The 11,595-nt window shown below is 45.1% G+C and overlaps 1 pseudogene; it reads right to left on the bottom strand.

Moving 5' to 3' along the window:
- Positions 1 to 239: 239 nt before the first annotated feature.
- On the bottom strand, positions 240 to 7,752 carry LOC138986493 (CXXC-type zinc finger protein 1-like; annotated as a pseudogene).
- Between the last annotated feature and the right edge of the window lie 3,843 nt (positions 7,753 to 11,595).

Below are 11,595 nucleotides of genomic sequence, written 5' to 3'. Positions count from 1 at the left end.
CTCTGGCCCTGCCCAGGTTCAGGAAAGAGAGAGACAGGGGGATAAAAGAAAGGACAGAAATGGGGAAATTTTAAAGACCAGTCCACCTTAAGGAGGTGTAGAGACAGGATACTAAACGGGGAACAGAGAAGCACAGAAAAACTTTGATATGCCCTGAGAAAGAGGAACAGGTGTGTGAGAAGTTCATAGAATGGCCCCTTGTACCACGTGTCAGGCACAGGACCTCAGTTGAGCAGAACTCAGCTGTCTACTCTGGAGTGTAGGTCAGTGGTGAGTGATCATGCTGGATTGTCTGGTGAAGCATCAGGGCCATTATCCCTGTCTGATTCATCATGGCTGTGTGCACCTTGTGTTCCTGCTCAACCAGCTATTCCAACTTGTACAACTGTGAGGGCTAATTGTGAGAAGGGGCTTCTAGGATCCCATGCTGCCCCTCAGCCACACTCAGCCTTGTAACCTACTGCATGAACACACTCTAGGTCCACCTCAGCACGCCTCAGCTTTTCCCAGCAATAGTGGAGGTTGCAGAAGCGTTTGGGGAGATGACAGAAATCATTAGTGACCTCAAAGACATTGTGCACTAGTGGACAACTGCACAGCTTATCATCTGGAACCTGTGGGCAGAAATGATGATGATGAGGTACGGAGCGGGGTGGCTATGGAGGGGGATCAGGCAGGTAAAATGAGAGGAAGAGGGGGATTAGAGGGCAGTCAGGCAGAAGGAGAGGGATGGGAAGTGACCTAGCAGAAAGGAAGAGAGGAATTCAGTGATTACTAGGTAAAGAAGACAGAGAAGGCAATGGCACCCCACTCCAGTACTCTTGCCTGGAAAATCCCATGGATGGAGGAGCCTGGTGGGCTGCAGTCCATGGGGTCGCTAAGAGTCGGACACGACTGAGCGACTTCCCTTTCACTTTTCATTTCCATGCATTGGAGAAGGAAATGGCAACCCACTCCAGTGTTCTTGCCTGGACAATCCCAGGGACAGGGGAGCCTGGTGGGCTGCCGTCTATGGGGTCGCACAGAGTCGGACACGACTGAAGTGACTTAGCAGCAGCAGGTAAAGAAGAAGGGGTCAAAGGGGGTATGATCAAGCATGGAGGATGGAGGAAGAAGTTAAGCTGGGAGGTAGCAAAGGGGGTGATCAGGTAGGAAGGATGGAAGAGTAGAAAGAGATCAAACAGGAAGGAAAGGAAGGATGGAGGGGAGGTCTGACAGGGAGAAGTAGATGAATGGAGGTTGATAATACATGGAGGAGGTGAGGAATGGGGTCAAGAGTGTGGGGGCGGGGATAAGAGCTGATCAAACAAGGAAGAAGAGACTTTGGAAGCAGGGCAAAGGTGACTGGGGAAGTCAGGCAGGGAGAATAAGAATGAAGGGAAGTCAGAAATTCAAAAGAGGAATTGAGGGTGGCCTTTCAGGGATGGTTGGGGGCACAATGTCAGGCAGGGGCTGGGTAAAAGAGTAGATGGGCAATCAAGGAGACAGGAGGAACAGGGAATGGTTACACAGTGAGGAGCAGAGGAATGGAGGTTAGACAGGCAATAAGAGAGAGAAATGTTGTGGGGTTGTGGTCAGGCAAGGAGCTTATCAATAAAGAAACAGCAGCCAGGCAGAGAAAAAAGTGAGACAAGTATATGACTGAGCAGTAAGAAGTGGGGGGAGTGTAGGGAAGGTCAGGAAGAGAGGAGGGGACCCACAGAGGTTGGTCAGGAGGTATGAAGGCAGTCAGGAAGAAGGAATAACAGACATTTCAAGCACGGAGAACCAGAAGAAGAAGGTGGTCAGGTAGGGAGAAGGGGAGGAATGGAGGGTCACGAGAAAGAGAAGTCTCACCCCGAGCACTGCTCGGGGCCTAACACCTGGAGTTGCTTGCAGTACCTCTCACTCTGTGGGTTGTAAACATCACAGAAGAGCCTTGTGGCTCTGGGGAGAAATTGAAAGTGAGGTGCTAAGGATCAGGGTGGTCCCACCCTGATCGATGCCCACTCTTTGTCGATGCCCAGCTAACCCAAGTGGGCTTCCCTGGTGGCTCCCCACCGAAATTCTGCCCTTAATTCACCCAACTCTGCCTCCGAGCCCACCCATATCCTGATCTTCATCTTGCCCACCCTGCTCCTGATCCTGTCCACATGATGCCTTTGACCCTGAGTAGCACCCACACTCACCCCTCAATGCAAGTCGGGTACATGGACCTGATGGATGATTTGTGTTGATACTGGGGGAAAAAAAGAGTACAAATGGAAGGAACTATGGACATACACTGCATACACTCACATGACAAAGCCCCAAAAACACTTTTGTCCCTTGTTGACCCCATGTGCCTATAAGCATGGTCAATGTCCCTCTCGCCACCAGTGGTTGATGCCCAAATCTTGGCCCTTATACTGGTGATGGAAAATAAGCATAAATGGGTATAGCCATGGATAAGTGTTGTATTCTCTTCTACAACTAATACCCCAGCACCAAACCTGCTCCCCTTCCCCACGGACCCCACCCAACCAAACATACTCTTGCCCCATCTGCCCCAAGTCAAAGATCTAACCCTGGCGAAGCAGCACTCCATGTGGCACAGGGCAATACGCACATTGATGGGTTTCCCACAGGAGACACAGAAGATCTGCAGGTCGACGCTGTTACCACCATGTTTGTTGTTCTGCATAGGACAGTAGAGGGTCCGCTGAAACAGTTCAGAGTGGGGATGGCAGGCCACAGTAGCAGGCACCTTTCTGTTCCACCCCACCCATTCCCATAGCTTGGACTCATGACAGCAGAGTAAAAGGACATGGGCTCATCTTCTCCTGAGAGAACACCAAAATCACAACTAGTTGCTGAACAACCATTGACAGGAGGATGTTGGAATCTACTATTAGCCCGGTCACAGAGCCTGTAGCCCTACGATAGAGCTGCTGCATGGGCAACCCCAAAACTGGAGAACAATTATACCAAAGAAGTTCTTGAGCTGTTCCAAAGGTTATAGGCCCTTCATCAGACTTCCCAACCTGGCAATCCAGCAAAGGGACTGGGAATCCCCAGGGAATCTGATTTTGAAGGTCATCAGGATTTGATTAATAGAACTTCCACAGGACTGGGGGAAACAGAGACTCTTGGAGAGCACAAACAAAATCTTGTGTGTACTAGAACCCAGGAGAAAGGAGCAGTGACCCCACAAAAGATTGAGCCAGATTTGCCTGTGAGTGTTTGGGGATCTACTGCAGAGGAGTGGGTCTACAGTGGCCTGCTGTGGGGTTAGGGGTGCTGGCAGCAGCAGTCCTGGGAGGCACAGTGTGTTGGCATAAGTTCTCTTGGAAGAGGTTGCCTTTACCCTTACCATAGAGCCTGTAGCCCTACCATAGAGACTGCAGACTCCAGGACTAGGCCACATCAGGCCAAGCAAATAATCAGGGAGGGAGCACAGCCCCAGCATCTGCAGAAAATTGGATTAAAGATTTACTGAGCAGGCCCTGCCCACCACAGCAAGACCACAGTCCCTTCCATCAGGAAGCTTCCACAAGCCTCTTTATCCTCATCCATCAGTGAGCAGACAGAAGAAGCAAGAACTACAATCCTAGGGCCTCTGCAATGAAAACCACAATCACAGGAAACTAATCAAACTGATCACATGGATCACAACTTTGTGTAACTCAGTGAAACTATGAGCCATGCCATGCAGGGTCACCTAAGACAAACAGGTCATGGTGGAGAGTTCTGACAAAGCATGGTCAACTGGAGAAAGGAATGGCAAACCACTTCAGTATTCTTGCCTTGAGAACCCCATGAACAGTATGAGAAGGCAAAAAGATATGACACTGGATGATGAGCCCTCCAGGTTGGTAGGTGTCCAATATGCTACTGAGGAAGAGAGGAGAAATGGCTCCAGGAAGAAAGAAGAGGCTGAGCCAAAGTGAAAATGACACCAAGTTGTGGCTGTGTCTGGTGGTAAAAGTAAATTCTGATGCTGTAAAGAACAATATTGCATAGGAATCTGGAATGTTAGGTCCATGAATCAAAGTAAATTGAATGTGGTCAAACACGAGATGACAAGAGTGAACATCAACAGTTTAGGAATCAGTGAACTAAAATGGACAGGAATGGGCAAACTGAATTCAGATGACCATTATATCTACTACCGTGGGCAAGAATCCCTTAGAAGAAATGCAGTAGCTCCCATAGTCAACAAAAGACTCTGAAATGCAGTACTTGGGTGCAGTCTCAAAAACGACAGAATGATCTCTGTTCATTTCCAAGGCAAACCATACAACTTTACAGTAATCCAAGTCTATGCTCCAATCACTAACACCAAAGAAGCTGAAGTCAAACAGTTCTATGAACACTTACAAGACCTTCTAGAACTAACACCACAAAGAGATATCCTTTTCATCATAGGGGATTGGAATGCAAAAGTAGGAAGTCAAGAGATACCTGGAGTAACGGGCAAGTTTGGCCTTGGAGTAAAAAATGAAGCAGGGCAAAGGCTAACTGAGTTTTGCCAAGAGAACACACAGTTCATAGCAAACACCCTCTTCCAACAACACAAGAGAAGACTCAATACACAGACATCACCAGATGGTCAATACCGAAATCAGGTTGATTATATTTTTTGCAGCCAAAGATGGAGAAGCTCTATACAGTCAGCAAAAACAAGACCAGGACCTGACTGTGGCTCAGATCATGAACTCCTTATTGCCAAATTCAGGCTTAAATTGAAGAAAGTAGGGAAAACCACTAGGCAGTTCAGGTCAAATCCCTTATAATTACACAGTGGAAGTGACAAATAGATTCATGGGGTTAGATCTGATAGACAGAGTGCCTAGAGAACTATGGACAGAGGTTTGTAACACTGTACAGGAGGTGGTAACAAAAACCATTCCCAAGAAAAATAAATGCAAAAAGGCAAACTGCTTGTCTGAGGAGGCTTTACAAATAGCTGAGAAAAGAAGAGGAGGGAAGGGCAAAGGAGAAAGGGAAAGATATACCCACCTGAATGCAGAGTTCCAAAGAATAGCAAGGAGAAATTAAAAAAAAAAAAACCTTCTTAAGTGAACAATGCAAAGAAATAGAGGAAAACAATCGAATGGGAAAGACTAGAGATCTCTTCAAGAAAATTAGAGATACCAAGGGAACATTTCATGGAAAGATGGGCACAATAAAGGACAGAAACAGTATGGACCTAACAAGCAGAATAGATTAAGAAGAGGTGGCAAGAATACACAAAACTGTACAAAAAAGGTCTTAATGACCCGGATAACCATGATGGTGTGATCGCTCACCTACAGTCAGAAATCCAGAGTATGAAGTCAAGTAGGCCTTGGGAAGCATTGCCACGAAGAAAGCTAGTGGAGCTGATGGAATTCCAGCTGAGCTATCTCAAACTTTAAAAGATGATGCTGTTAAAGTGCTGCACTCAATATGCCAGCAAATTTGGAAAACTCAGCAGTGGCCACAGGACTGGAAAAGGTCAGTTGTCATTCCAATCCCAAAGAAAGGAAAACACCAAATAATGTTCAAACTACTGCACAATTGCACTCATCTCACATGCTAGTAAGGTCACATTCAAAATCCTTCAAGCTAGGCTTCAAATAGTATGTGAACCGAGAACTTTCAGATATAAAAGCTGGATTTAGAAAAGGCAGAGGAACCAGAGAACAAATTGCCAACATCCGTTGGATCATAGAAAAAGCAAGGAATTCCAGAAAAACATCTACTTCTGCTTCATTGGCTATGCTAAAGCCTTTGACTGTGTGGATCACAACAAACTGGAAAATTCTTCAAGAGATGTGAATACCAGACCACCTTACTTGCTGCCTGAGAAACCTGTATGCAGGTCAGGAAGCAACAGTTAGAACTAGAGATGGAACAACAGACTGGTTCCAAATTGGGAAAGGAGTATGTCAAAGCTGCATTCTGTCACCCTGCTTATTCTTATATGACGAGTACATCATACGAAATGCCAGGCTGGATGAAGCACAAGCTGGAATCAAGATTTCCAGGAGAAATTTCAATAACCTCAGATATGCAGATGATACCAGCCTAATGGCAGAAAGTGAAGAGGAACTATAGAGCCTCTTGATGAAGGTGAAAGAGGACATTGGAAGACTGGAAAAGCTAGCTTAAAACTCAAGATTCAAAAAATGGAGATTATGGCATCCAGTCCCATCACTTCATGGCAAATAGATGGGGAAACAATGGAAACAGTGAGAGACTTTACTTTCTTGGGCTCCAAGATCACTGCAGGTGATGACTGCAGCTATGAAATTAAAAAACGCTTGCTCCTTGGAAGAAAAACTATGACAAATCTAGACAACGTTATTAAAAAGCAGAGAAATCACTTTCCTGAAAAAGGTCCATCTAGTCAAAGCTATGGTTTTTCCAGTAGTCATGTATGGATGTGAAAGTTGGACCATAAAGAGGACTGATCGCTGAAGAATTGATGCTTTTGAACTGTGGTACTGAAGACTCTTGAGAGTCCCTTGGACAGCAAGGAGATGAAATCAGTCAATCCTAAAGGAAATCAACCCTGAATATTCATTGGAAGGGCTGATGCTGAAGCTGAAGTTCCAATACTTTCTCCATCTGATGCAAAGGGCCACCTCATTGGAAAAGTCCCTGATGCTGGGAAAGATTGACGGCTCAACAAAAGATGAGATGGTTGGATGGTATAACCAACTCAATGGACATGAATTTGAGCAAACTCGGGGAGACAGTGAAGGACAGGGAAGCCTGGTGTGCTATAGTTCATGGGTTGCAAAGAGTTGGACCTGACTTAGAGACTGAACAATAACATCCATTCCCACTCACCTCTTTATCTTGGTACACAGCCACACAGAATGATGGCCTCAAGTTCATGGAAATAGCATTCCATGTCCTTCAGGCGGGCATGAGTGTCCTGCTGTTCATGGTGGATGCACTCAAGCATTTTCTTGCCATTCTCCTCAGCAATGCAGGGGCTCTTCTGCCACTGCTGAATGCTCTGGGGCAGGATCTCATGGATGTCGCTGGAAGGAGAGACAGCAAGAAATTGAATGGGTATTTTGGAACATCAAAAGAAGAAACAGATGAGTGGCTTAACAGTGAATGTTTAAGATAATGAATGGCAGAGGAGTGAATGTTGTTGAATGGGTGATTGGGTGGTGGATGGTTGGGTGGATGGGTAGCTAGTTGGGTGGGTGACTGTAAGGGTAACTGTGTGGGTTGGTGGGTGGAGTGTGGATGGGTGGGTGTATGTAAGGGTGGATGGATAGGCAAGTAAGTGGACAAATTGTGCTAGGATACATAGGTAGGAGGGTGGATGGACTTACAGATGGCATAGATCATGCCCTATTCCACGCCCTGTTGCTTAACCTCCAGATGTACTCACTCAGCTGCCAGCTTCATGCCACATCTGTCTGAGCAGTACTTGGAGCCTGGCTGGGTGGGATGCACACTGCCAGGTCCCAGGCACTGCTGCAGCAAGGCTCAGTCCTTGACATCTGGCTGATCTGGATCTTTTGACTTTTCCATGAGCTTCTGCTTCTGGTTCTCCTCCTGTGGGACCAGAGTGGTCAAGGTAGGGGAAGGGAAAGCACTGTCAACCCCCTAACCCTGTACTCCTGTCCTGCATTCAGCCCCCAACCTCTGTCTCCATGGCCCCCTTTCCATAATTTCTGTCACCGTCCACTCCACTTTTTTCTTCAAATTCTTCATTTTCTTCATATCCACTGCCTGCTTCAGCAGTGCAGAATCTAGGAACAGAAACTCCTCAGTGTCACTCATTGCCAGGAAAATGCTGAAAGGTCTCCCCAGCTTGTTCCTTAAATGGTCTCTGGACACTCCCTTCCTCCTTTTCCTCCTTGCTGACTCTCCCTGCTTTCATTGTCTCCCTCCTTCCACTAAGGGTCCTGTCATACACTCATCAGGCTTTGCTTGTGAAGTCTCCTATGTAAAAGTCCTGGTATAAGTTTTAGTACTGAGGCAGGTCGTTTTCAGACAACGGTTGGTGTATGGCTGTTGTCTGCAGTACCTCCTTTACTGCCAGTGGCATCACCACCACCTAGTACTTCTGAGACAGCTCAGACTTCTGCAATTGAGGCAGATGTGACTGAGTTGGCAGTTGCCAGGGGGACCATGGCAAATTCTCCAAGAGTATCACAGGTAAGAGCTGAGGGGCAGACCCTCACACCAACTCCACTCCCCCATCCATCCTGCATCCTGGATTCACCAGAGACCAGGAATTACAAATAGAGTTCCTGTGATAATAGGAGGAGGGTTATGGATCAGCATTAAGTGGGTGGGGATGGGTTCACCTTGCCCCAACACTCCTAACTCACCCTCTGGCCTCTATGGCTAGGACCCACTAGGTCTTGGCTGCCTGGGAATGACTGGCACCACCTGGCCCTTCTTGCCCACCTTATCCAGACACATTTGTCTGGTCCATCTGGCTCCACCTTGACCACTTGAATGCTTAAGGTCCTGCATATCTGCCCAGAAAAGCTAGATACCACCTGCTTACACTTGCAGAGCTCAGCCTGCCTTGCCCACCCTCGAGGACACAGCTGCTACCCTGCTTGCCCTACACCATGGACCCAGACAACCACTTCTGCCCAGCCCGCCCAAACACTCATGGCCTAGCCCCTCAGACAAGCTCTGCCGACCTTTCTGCCCCACCCAGTCTGCCTAGTCTGTCCAGGCTCCACACGCAGACTCCACCCTCTTGGATATACTCTGTCTCACATTAAGGCTCCCAGCCCTATGGGTCCCATTCTCTGCACCAGAGCATACCCAACCCTGCCCTGAGCTAGGCCTTTCCCCCTTCCCAGACTCTCAGCCTCACATGCCCATCCTGCTTTCTACACCATACTCTGTTCTGCCTTACCTCCTATGTGCAGAGCCATGCCAAGCCCTGCCCCCAACACTTGCACATGCCACGCTATGCCCTGTCTGCCCTGATTCACTCACCTAAAATAATTTGACAATCTTTATTCTGAAAATCTACCTGAACCCAGTAACACCTAATAAAATATATAAATATACAAATATTTTTAAATGTTCGTGTGCATATGCACACACACGCAAATCATTACTCTCAAAGATTAAAAGAGCAAGCACAGAGAAAGAATATACACGTTTTAAGACAATTATCAACAAGAGAACACATACTAGTTTCAATCTAGAGATGCAATATTAATAAAAAAATGACCCTGAATTTAGTTTTAAAGGAAGTCTAAACACTTTCCAATGAATAAGCATCACATGGGGCACAGACATGTTGTGTTAGAAGCAAAAGCCTTAACTTTTGAAATTTGAAAAGGCATTTCTCAACTCTTGATTAAAAGAAAAATAACTGAAATTAGAAAATACTTAGAACTTAACAAAAATGAAAACAATACATACCCAACTGTGGTCTTAGATGAAATCCAAAGTTGACAATATAAAAAAGACAGAAATTAATGAACTGAGCTCTCAACTCCAATTCGAACATGTCTTCATACTTACTCCAAAGATTGCCATTATTAACCCCCAAACCCCCTTCGATGATCCCACATCACCCCTTCCAATCACAAAGCCCTCGCATGTACCTTAGACCCGAACAGGCGTTATACCGAGGAGCGCCACGTTGCAGGTGATGGGGAAAGGCTAGTAGAGCTACTTTCGGCTCTGAAACCGACCTTAGCCCCGCCCCTTCTTGAACATACTGACTTTGCACTTGCTCCAGATGCCCTGCATAGATGCTGTACGGCCAAAAGTTAAAAGCACATGGTTACAGAGAAACTATATAGCTACAGGTACACCATTCTGCAGAGCACTGCCACAGACCTCAACAGATGTACCTGTGTCTTCTGATGCCAGCACCTCACTGTTTCACATATTTCAGTGATTGATAATTGCATTATTGTATGTGGTGGGAAAACAGACCCCTTATCATTTCCAATTATTTGGAATAATTTCATATTATTACTATTTTACTATCTGCTCTTATTTTAATCATGAGGTAGACAATGAGAAAAACAAAAAACACATAAGTCAACTTTTAGAAGTCGAGAAAATAGAAAAAGATTGATAGATTTTTCCATACAAAAAAAAAAGAAAAAAAAAAGATTGATAGAAAGGGCAAGAAAAATAGAAAGCAAAATGTAAGAAGATAGTAAGTTATATTTAAATTTTATATTTCATTACATAAACAGTATACAAATTGTTACTAGGGTAAACTCTTTAGTTAATGATTGTCATTTGGATGAAGACTAACAAATTCAGTCATACACTGTATATGGCAAACCTAGCAAATCATAAGGATACAGAAACATTTGAAATAAAGGGATGGAAGAAAATTTGCCAGGCACATGTTAATCAAAATAAAACAAGGTCAATTGTATTAATATCAGACTAAAAATACTAAGACAAAAAGTATTAATTGGGGTTGAAAGGGTCATTCCATAATGATTTGATTTACCATGATTGTGTAAAACTTCCAATCTTATACATGATTAAAAAGACATAAAATTGATAGGCAAGAATTTAGCTGAGAGCAACTAGAGGCAGCCGGTTCAGCTAAAGGTCCAATAACTACCTAATTCCACCAAGCAATTTACCACCCAGGCCTTTGATACACCCCCACCGGTACTCCCAAAATAGTCAGGGGCCATAAAACCCTCAACCTGCCCACTGGTGGGACTTTCCCTACTCTAGCACTTGCACACACCTCACACTACCCTGTACTACAGTAACCATTGGCAGCCATTGGACTTATTAACTGCTCATAAATATTCCATGAATTCCATCTAATTATAACAGGCTGAATTATATTGCAAGGACATGCACAGTGGAGCACCTTGTTATTAATATACAACCTGTGGATGTCAATCAAGGCTGTCAATCAAAGACCCCCCTGGATTATTCAAACGACCTTGCCTTAAAAACTCTGTACCCCAGCCCTCCAGGGCCATTTGCCTCCCTTGGCATGGCTCACCTCCCTGTTGAGGTGTTCTCTCTGTTCATTCTTGATGTGTGCTCTCACTCAGTCATGTCCCACTCTTTGCTACCTGCACTTTCTTTCCCTGTTCTTAAACTTTCTTGCAATGGGTAAGTTACAAGATACTTCTCTGCATCCTTACCAAGAACTGAGGCACACAGGAGGAAGGGTCTTCAGACTCTCTGCTAACAAAATGAATATTAAAAAAATATTAGAACAAAAGTAAAATAGAAAAAAAATCTCATTGTGTAAGATTGCAATCACACTGCTCACCTTTCAGGACTCAGTTTTGGCATTAATGTCTGGGAAGCTCTCTCTGCTTCCTTTCCATTTGAATGACCAGCCTTTCTTCTGAATGAATTTATGGACATAATTATATAGCAAGTTTATTTCTTTTATTTTAACCTTGAAATTAAGAAGTAAATAGAGGCATTGTTTAAACCCCTCACAACTGTTTTGTCATGCCTGTCTTCCTCAACTAGAAATGAAGGCAAGGACAATGTTGGTTTTGTTCACTACTTGTAGCCCAGTGCCCAGTTTACATCTGACACACAAGAATGTCATTGATGTCATTGAGTAGCCATTGATGACCAGATGTCCTGCCTGGTGTTGTTGCCATTGACAAATTACTGCAATTTATCTGGCTTCCC

Source organism: Bos mutus, chromosome X (assembly GCF_027580195.1).
Source record: "Bos mutus isolate GX-2022 chromosome X, NWIPB_WYAK_1.1, whole genome shotgun sequence".
Lineage (NCBI taxonomy): Eukaryota > Metazoa > Chordata > Mammalia > Artiodactyla > Bovidae > Bos > Bos mutus.
Note: the sequence above shows the minus strand (reverse complement) of the source record. Positions and strands in the feature narration are given on the sequence as shown.